Source organism: Loxodonta africana, chromosome 10 (genome assembly GCF_030014295.1).
Source record: "Loxodonta africana isolate mLoxAfr1 chromosome 10, mLoxAfr1.hap2, whole genome shotgun sequence".
Classification (NCBI taxonomy): domain Eukaryota; kingdom Metazoa; phylum Chordata; class Mammalia; order Proboscidea; family Elephantidae; genus Loxodonta; species Loxodonta africana.
The window spans coordinates 109044060-109053767 of NC_087351.1; the positions used below are offsets into that span (position 1 = coordinate 109044060).

Below are 9708 nucleotides of genomic sequence, written 5' to 3' on the forward strand. Positions count from 1 at the left end.
ACTGCCAACCTTTCGATTAGTAGCCCAGTGCTTAACTGTTTGAGCCATCTGAGGACCCCTTACTAATCTGTGATGAGCTGCTGTGTGGGCTCCATTAGCACCCCGATGCGGAAGACCAAGTAGGGAATGCCAGGGTCTCACGTTCTTCCGTCATCCCTGTTTCTCATCCCACGTCTGTGCCAGGGCAGTGCGGGGATCCTCACCTGCTCACGGCTTCATTCTTCCGCATACAAGCTGTTCACGTTCAGACTGGCCTTGACATAACCCTCCCCACCCCACCCCAGGACTCTTTGGTCCTTTTAATTCAGGAAATGGATGATAATGACATCATCTGATTTTAACGATCAGTATTGACCAGTTTTACATTTTTAAATAAAGTGGCTGTGCCTGGAGAGCACAGCGCATAAGCTTACAGTGATTTGTGAATGCGTACCATCCCCTGAACTTGCTGAGAAAAAAACCAAACCAAACCCATTACCATCGAGTCAGTTCTAACTCATAGCAACCCTGTAGGACAGAGTAGAACAGCCCTGTAGTTTCCAAGGAGCGCCTGGTGGATTCGAACTGCCAACCTTTTTTCGGTTAGCAGACGTAGCTCTTAGCCACTATGCCCCCAGGGTTTCCGAACTTGCTGAGAGGGCTCCCAAAAAGGTAAGCCCAGCTTTGCAACATCAAAAGCTAAGGGTCGAAATGAGAGCCCACACCCTCTGTTCTCCCTCTGAAAAAGAGAGGTGGAAAAATATGCTTGGTTTCTAAAACAAATGTTGAGATCATTCCTTGATTGGTTTCACTCACGAGATGACACTGCCTAGGTCTGAAGATCCCCCTTAGATGCTGCTTCTCCGCTGGAGCTGTTGTGCTAAGGTCTGCTTGAGGACATACGTGTGGAGTCCAGAGCTGCTTGTCCTTCTGCCCAGGCAGCGTGCCACCTCCTCCATCAGGGGCATGCGGCTCTCTGCTCCTGCCTGATCACTGGGCTCTGACCTGTGTCACCCTTCCATCAGACAATTGTCTGATGGTGTTGATTGTCAACAACTGAGCAAAGATGTACTGAGCACCAGCTATGTGCTAGGCATCGCTCGGCACTGGGACAACAGGGGTGGGCAGGAGCCAGCTGCAGGGCGTCCATACACCGATACCCGTTTTGGTAGATGTCACCCCCTCACACTTTAAGGGGTATGTTTAGAATCCAGAGTCCTTGGGTATTGCAACGCTTAAGATGCTTGGCTGCTAACTGGAAGGCTTGAGGTTCGAGTCCACCCACAGGTGCCTCGGAAGAAAATCTACTTCCGAAAAATCAGCCAATTGAAAACCCTGTGGAGCACAGGCCTATTCTGTGTCCAGCATTAACTCGACAGCAACCAGTTTTTAATTTAGAATTCAGTGGACTTCAGCCACTGTACTGGAGGCGGGCTGGGGCAGGTGGGGAGAGCCCAGGCTCGGATCAGCGGACCTGCTTGTCAGCTCTCATCTCACCTGGGCAACTGCGCCAAGCTGCCGCCCACCGAGGGCCTCCCCGGGTTTCCTTGGCTGTCAGCTGCTCTGATCCCGGGCCCACGCCTGTGAAAGCACTCAGGGAGCTTATTAAAATGCAGGTTCCCTGGCCTTGCCTCAGACCCACAGGGTCAGAACCCCTGAGAGTGGGGGCCCAGAATCTGCATTTTTAACACAGTCTGAGGTCACTCTCATCACAGACGCTCTGAAACGTGAGAACCACCGGTTCTTACGGGTAGTTGTAGCAGCTGTCGAGTTGGCTCCTGACTCGTGGGGACGCCACGCACAATGGAATGAAAAGTTGCCAGGTCCTGTGCAATTCCCATGATTGGTTTCAAATGGACCATTGTGATCCATAGGGTTTTCATCAGCTGATTTTCAGAAGTAGGTCACCAGGCCTTTCTTCCTAGTCTGTTTTAGTCTGGAAGCTCCACTAAAGCCTGTTCAGCATCAGAGCAACACGCAAGCCTCCACTGACAGGCAGCGGCTATACACGAAGTGCATCAGCCGGGAATCGAATCTGGGTCTCCTATGTGGGAGGTGAGAATTCTCCCACTGAACCATCGCTGCCCTTACCAGTAGTTGATCACTAATGCTCCTTCTTGCTCCAAAACACTCAGAATCTAGCACATCTCCCCTTGCCCCCTGCTCCCTCTCCCATGCTGGCCACTCTCCACCTCCACCCACCACCATGTGGTCCACGCCGCCTTGTCTACCTCTGGCCGCTCTTCCTGCTTCCCCTTTGCCTTCTACAGTTTTCTTTCCACAGGACACCCAGAGTGAGCCTTCCAAAGCACTGAGTCTCTCCTCTGCCCAGGGCGCTCATGCTCCCATGTCACTGCACGGTAGCTAAGGCCTTTTCCACGGCTCCTAAGGGACTCCATCTCCTACCACATAATCCCTGCTTCCCTGGCAGCCACACTGGCCTCTCTGACATTTCTTAAGCCCATAGGGTTGCTCAGGACAGCACATGGGACCTGGGGCTCACGGGGTCACAATGCCTGGAGGGTGGGCTCAGCCCCAAGGAGCTGCCGTTTCCTGCCCCACCACTGCTTTGGAAACCCAGCCAGACTGAGGATTGGGTGGCCCACTGGGGCAGATCTCCGTGTTTGGACCCCCCAAACCAAACCAAACCAATCCAACTCATGGCGACCCCATGTATTACAGAGTAAAACTGCTCCATAGGGTTTTCTTGGTTGTAATTTTTTTTAATTGTATTTTAGATGAAAGTTTGCAGAGTGAATTAGTTTCCCAATAAGAAATTAATGCCCATATTGTTTTGTGGCCTGGGCTGCCAAGCCCACGACAAGTCGGCACTCTCCCTTCTCAACCCTGGGTTCCCCAATACCAGCTCTCCTGTCCGTGCCTTCTCGTCCTTGCACCTGGGCTGGTGTGCCCATTTAGTCTCATTTTGCTTTATGGGTCTTTCTAATCTTTGGTTAAAGGGTGATCCGCAGGAGTGACTTCAGTCCTGAGTTAAAAGGATGTTTGGGGGCCATACTCTCGAAGTTTCTCCAGTCTCTGTCAGACCAGTGAGTCTGGTCTTTTTTTTTTTGTGTGTGTGAGTTAGAATTTTGTTCTTCATTTTTCTCCAGCTCTGTCTGGGACGCTCTGTTGTGATCCCCATCATAGCAGTCGGTGGTGGTAGCCGGACACCATCTAGTTGTCCTGGACTCAGTCTGGCAGAGGCTGTGGTAGTTGTGGTCCATTAGTCCTTTGGACTAATCTTTCTCTTGTGTCTTTGGTTTTTTTCATTCTCTTTTGTTCCCAAAGGGTGAGACCAGTGGAGTATCTTAGATGGCTGCTCAAAAGCTTTTAAGACCCCAGGCGCTACTCATCAAAGTAGGATATAGAACATTTTCTTTATAAACTGTGTTACGCCGATTGAGCTAGATGTTCACCGAGACCATGAGCCCCAGCCCTGTCGGCTGTAATCTTTACAAAAGCAGATTGCCAGGCCTTTCTTCCATGGCAGCACTGGGTGGTTTTGAACTGCCAACCTTTAGATTAGTGTTAAATGAAAACCATTTAGGCCTTCCACGATAGTAAATATTGATTTAGAAGCAGCCCTTTAATTCCAGGCACCATGTTATAGGGTGACTTACCATCGTACTGGATTGTCAAAATGGTTCTAGAATTTTCTGAGGAAGCTTAAAGAACTAGGCTGCACCACTCTTGGGCTGGATTATTTCTTCAGCCACCTCTAATCACAGTGGTCCTACTGACCCTCCCTCTCCCCCTTCCACAAACATTTGCAGAGTGCTGGCTACATCCAGGCCCTATTCTAGGTCCTGGGATACGAGGAAAACACAACAGTGTGCCCTCAAGGAGCAGAAAGTCTGTAAGGTTTTATCTCCAATTCCCACTCTTGCTTTCATGCACACAGAAGGTTAGGTCTAGAAAGTATTCCTCTGGCCTTCTTTATCTTCCCCCGCAACAGAGGGGGACTCTGGCCTGTTTACTGAGTGGCCCTCGTGGGACCTGGGTTAAGCAAACCACACTTGGGAATATCAACCCTTTGGTGAGTGGGAGAGAGAGATGGCTGTCTTCTTAGATTCACCTCCAAGACAAGCTGAGTGCGTAACTGGGAAGGTCTGTGACCTTTATAGATGGGCTACGTGGCCAAAACAGAGAGCAAGTACTTGGTTCCCTTGAAACCAGCCTGTCCAGCAATATTATGAACCTGAAAACGGCCGTGAAAACTGCAAACCTCCTGGATCCTGCCCGTGGGAGATGCTGTCCCGTGAATCTGTGGAGATGTGCACTTTCACTCTTAGCCTCAGTCTTCTTCTGGATGCCTGTCTGTGCTCACACTGACCACACCTTTAGTGAGAGGTCGGGGCCAGGGTGATGCGGGGATGAAGGTAAAGGCCGTATTCCCTGCCTTCAACGGAAGTCAGTCAGGGAAAATGTGTTACGTAACCACCTGTAGCTAATTAGAGTGGCTGACGTGTGCTGAGAACACAGAGGCAGTTTGGATGGGGAAGGATGGGGGCGTGTGCCCTGGGCCTTGGAAGATGAGTAGGAATTTGTCTAGCAGAGAAGAGGGGAAGGCATTCCAAGTGGGATGGAAAATATGTGCAAAGGCGCGGAGGCCTGCTGGATGAGCACGTGGTATGGTAGGGCTGGGACAGCCAGGGGGTAGAGGGGGAGAGGAGGGTGCACCAGCCCGGATCAGATGGGGGTACGTCCTGAATGCCAGGCTGAGTGGTGTCCCATAGCTTATAGGCAATAGGGAGCCCCAGGAGGCGTTTGAGCAAGGGCCTGGATTTTAAAATGCCAGCTAGTGATCCTGTTTTATGTTCCCCTGCCCCTGTGACGTCTATGTTACAGGACAGTGAAGACATGTAAAATGTTCGAGAAGACATACCATCAGGGAACCAGTGTGACTGTCTTGTTTAGTAGCGAACTGTGACCCCCAGGTACTGTTTCTCTGATTGTACTATCTCTCTTTGTCTCTGGCGGCCCCTCAGCACCTAGGCGTGATCGTCCAGGTCCTGCTGCCCATGCCCCAGCTCCATGGACCCTGCTAGGGCTTGGAAGAAAGTAAGGCAGCCTCGGGCTCTGCCACTTGCTGCCCAGCCCTGGTGGACTCCGGCCAACAGGAAATGGAGCGGGCAGTGTCCCAGCCTGATTCACCGAGCCGTAGGTCTCCCTGTGCCTCTGCAGACGCATTCCGGCTGCTCCTGGCCTAAAAACAGTCCTCTCAGACCTACATCCACAGCGGAGCGAATCCAGGGCATGCCTGCGCCGGCCAGCTTCCCTGCACTTCCCCCAGCAGCAGGCGGGAAAGGGGGTCAGTGTCGGAGCCCAAGCATGTGGCCCTCTGTGACCGTTTGCTTGGATATCAACATCCTCGGCAGGATGGGTGACTTCTGCAGAGCTGGCTGGGCAGAGGGCACTGAGGAAGAATGTCCCAGAGGTCACAGGTGGTTTTGCTACCTCTGTCCGATACCTCCACCTTCTCATTGCCAAGGGGATGGGGGAAAAGCACGTTCCACAGGCCAGTGGGCAAATGCTTAGCTGTTTTGGGGGGTGGCTGGCCCTGGCATAGAGACTTCTTTGAGGCAGGCTGGCAGCCAAGTCATGCCAAGGGCAAAGCATGGCAGCAGCTGGCCTCCCAAGGAAGCACCGTCCCCTGTACAGGGCTCGCCACCCTAATGTGGGCTGAGTAGGGAATGCAGTACCACCCTCCCATTTGCAGGTGAGCAAACTGAGACCCAGGGAGCCGAAGCGACCAGTCCAAGGTCGCACCGTGGCTTTGTGGCCGAGTTGGGGTATCACATCGTGCTGGAGCCAGTCCTGATCCCTGTGGCCAGCCAGTGCCCAACGTTGGCAGAAGTCCACTTGGAAAGGGACAGCTCATACTCACTCTGCCCTGCTGCCAACCAGGCATGGAGGACCTGGCTTTTTCCTTGTTCCTGTGCCTTTCTGCTTGGAAGCCAGGCCTAGCACCAGGGTCATAGGCAATCAGAGCTGGAGAGAGCCAGCTGTGACCCCCAAAGTCCAGGCCTTTGTGTTCCTTTGTTTCTGACTCTTGCATGGATGTTGAATGGAAGTTGAAAAGAGAATTTAGTAGCAAGGTAGCAGAGCTCCATAGAGTGGTTCTCAGGATCTGGGCGGGAAAGCAAGAAAGGAGGCTGAGCACTTGGTTTGGATCTCTGCGTGTCATCAAAGCCCTGTCCATTCTCAAGGGAAAGCCTTCTGTCCAGACTCTCAGAGCTCTTTGACCTACCCTGAGCTTAGCTCTAACCACCCTGTGGTATCACCATCTGTTTTGCCCCTTCCTTCTCTGGACTGGCTGTTCCTTGGTTCCCCAGTGCCTGAGACACAGTTTGCTCAGCACCGAATAGTTCTCAGACCTGCTAGTGACTGAATGAGGGGTTGAGGAACACAGCGTGGACAGTAACTTGTTCAACAGTAGGCCCAGCTGAGCTTTTGGAGGGACCTGGCCCTTGTGGCTGCTTTGTCCCTTATCAAGTTGTTGTTAGCTGCCGTGGACTCGGCTCCCAGCTCAAGGCGACCCCATACACAACAGAACGAAAGGCTGCCCAGTCCTGTGCCGTCCCCGTGATGGGTTGTGGATCAGACCTTTGTGATCCATAGGCTGATTTTCAGAAGTAGATCCCCAGGCCTTTCTTTCCAGTCTGTCTTAGTCTGGAAGCTTCGCTGAAAGCTGGTCAGCATCATAGCAACAGCCAGCCTCCACTGACAGACGGGTGGTAGCTGTGCTTGGGGTGCATTGGCCGGGAATCGAACCCGGGTCTCCTACATGGAAAGGCAAGGGTTCTACCACTGAACCACCAATGCCTCATGTATCTTCTGTGTGAGAAGCTGCTCAGTTCTGCTGGCTGATTTCAACCCAGTAAAACCTTCAAGGCCTTACTAGGTAGATCTGTAAGTGCAGTTCCTGATCATAACATGCGCCCGTCACAGCCGTGCAGACAGGCCTGAAGAGATTGCTTGCCATCTTCCCCAGTTTATTACCCCACACTTGGTAAACAGATGCATTATACAGATAACCTCGGAAGGTCCCTATGTTATTGCAGATTGAGACAGAAGTAATCTACCTGCTGGCAAATTTCATAGGTTTCACCACCTTGTTTACTCTTATGTTAATGAGAGAGGAGAGCAAAGCCATAAAAAATATCCCATGGGGTGGGGACCCAATCGGATGATGGATGAGAAAACATTTTGGAAAATGTATGGGTGGTGTGCAGGTATGCAGGGCTGTTGTTATGAAGATGTTTTCCATGTCTGACCTCAGTCTGTCTTGTTTTTCTGGCAAGGACCTAGCACCTCCCAGCCCCTCCCACACCTGGCTAACAGATACCCCCTGCCTACATCCCACCATTAGGGCAGCATTTCTTCTCCTGAGATTTTCATTGCCCACATATCCTCTTCCTGGGGGCGTGGCTTTTATTTGAAGCAGTTCTCAGAGCCAAGCTACTGGGAGTCAGACAGACCTGGATGTAAATCAAAACTCAACCCCTAGCTCACTGGGTGATTCTTGAACAGTTTTACTTTTCTGAGCCCTGTTTTCCCATCTGTAAAATGAGGACAATAATTGCAACGATGATCGTATCTTTTATATATCGGATGCTTACTCAGGGTGGGGACCCTGTGCAAAATAAGCGCTTCTCATAGATTCTTTCATTTAATCTGTACAACAGCTCTATAGAGTAGGTCCTTGTATTATTCCCATTTTACAGATTAGGAAACTATTCCCATTTTACAGATTAGGAAACTAAGGCTTAAAAAAATTTTTTTTTTTTTTAAGGCTTAGCGAGTGTTTATTGCTGCATTAAAAAAAAAAAAAATATATACCTCCAGCCAGTAGTTTCAGACAGTAATAATCATTTATTTTGCTCATGATTCCAGGAGTTGCCTGGGCTCAGGTAGGTGGTTCTTTTCTTGGCCTCTCTTGGTTGCAGTCAGATGTGGCTGGGGCTCGAATCATCTGGAAGGCTTCCTCACTCCTGTGTCTGGTGCCTGGGCTGGGAAGACACACAGGGGGCAGGGGAGGACTCCTGACATCACCTCTTCTGTCTCAGTGTGGGTGAACTCCCCACGTGGTCTCTTCACCACTGTGGCCTCAGGGGAGCTGAACTTCCTTCATAGTGGGCCCAGGCTCCTTGAGCACATGTTCTCCAAGGAGCATCTGTCTGTTTGGTGTTTTATGCCCAAGCCTGGGAGCTACACAACCTCATTCTGCAGGATCCTGTTCCTAAGATGCTGATCACTAGGGCCAGCCCATGTTCAATGGGAAAGATATTAGACTCTGTTCCATGATGGGAGGAGCCTCAAAGATTTTGCAGGGTCTTAAGCCACCAAGGAGAGCTGAGCAACTTGCCAGGGGTAGACTGTTGGTAGGCGGCGGAGCGGCGTGACCCAGGCACTCAGACCCTGAGCACACCCTCGGCACTCCTCTGAAGTTAAAGCACTGAGCACCCTGTACTGCGGGCCACTGAGCTCAGTCAACATGGGTACCTTTCCCCACCACTGACCTTCCCAAGGCTGCCCAGAAGACAGCAAAGAAGAAGAAAGCCAAGCTGTGTCTGCTCCTCTGGTTCAGAGAAGAGCCGGCCAGAACCTCCCGCCTCCTTCCATCTGCTTAACTCCTCTCCCTTCCCCCAGGGCCACATTCTGATTCTTGGGGCCCACTTTTGCCTTCTCAGCTCCATCCTCCTTAAGAATTATTAAAATGTATATTTTACAAGTGAGTGGCTATAGAGATGAATATTTTAATGTTGTTTTCTGGGTATATGAAAACATTTTCTTCTACCCCCCAATTTTTTTTTCTTCTGACTTTAAAAGAAATTAAAATATTTTCATGGGCCCCCAAAAGTGTCATAGGGGATTCAGTCTAGGAGAGGAGACTGGGCTGCAAGGTGGCACCCAGAATGGAAAGGTGAAGTTGTGTAGGTGTGGGAAGGGGAGAGGGATGGGGAAAGAGGTGAGGAGGAAGGAGGGGAGCAGGAGAGATGGGAGGGCATTATGCTTGAGCCCATTGTTGCAGCCACTGTGTCAGTCCATCTTGTTCAGGATCTTCCTCTTTTTTTGCTGACCCTCCATTTTACCAAGCATAATGTCCTTCTCCGGGGACAGGTCCTTCCTGATAACCTGCCCAAAGTACATGACGCAAGTCTCAGTATCATCCCTTCTAAGGAACATTCTGGCTGTACTTTTTCCAAGACATATTTGTTCGTTCTTCGGGCAGTCCATAGTGTATTCAATATTCTTCACCAACACCGTAATTCAAAGGTGTCATGGTTTGGGTGAGGTGCATCTTAGTCCTCCAAGTGACATCTTTTAACACTTGAAAGAGATCTTTTGCAGCAGATTTGCCCCCATGCAGTGCATCGTTTGATTTCTTGACTGTTGCTTCCATGAGCATTGAGTGTGGGTCCAAGTAAAATGAAATCCTTGACATGAGACCTAGAGAGACAAAAAATGCAAATGCACAGCAAATGAGTTCTTATTAGTGATGGGATATTTTTTAATTAAGCCATCGGCATTGCATGGAAACAAAAGCAAGAAGTGCGGCCCGGCTTCATGAGGGAGAAATGATAACTGAACAGTGAGTAGTAGCCAGGACGTCTCCCTTCCTCTCTGTCTGGAGCTGTGGAGCCCTCTGGTCTCCACCTTCTGTGAGTTTCTATCTTTCTCAACTTTGGTTTTCTCTTCTTGCTCTTTTCAGCATATGGTCAATAA

At 50.6% G+C, this 9708-nt stretch overlaps 1 non-coding gene across 1 annotated transcript; it reads right to left on the minus strand.

The window, feature by feature from the left end:
- Positions 1–6732: 6732 nt before the first annotated feature.
- On the minus strand, positions 6733–6804 carry TRNAG-UCC (transfer RNA glycine (anticodon UCC)). The gene has a single exon. It is a non-coding gene; the product is annotated as a tRNA-Gly (tRNA).
- Between the last annotated feature and the right edge of the window lie 2904 nt (positions 6805–9708).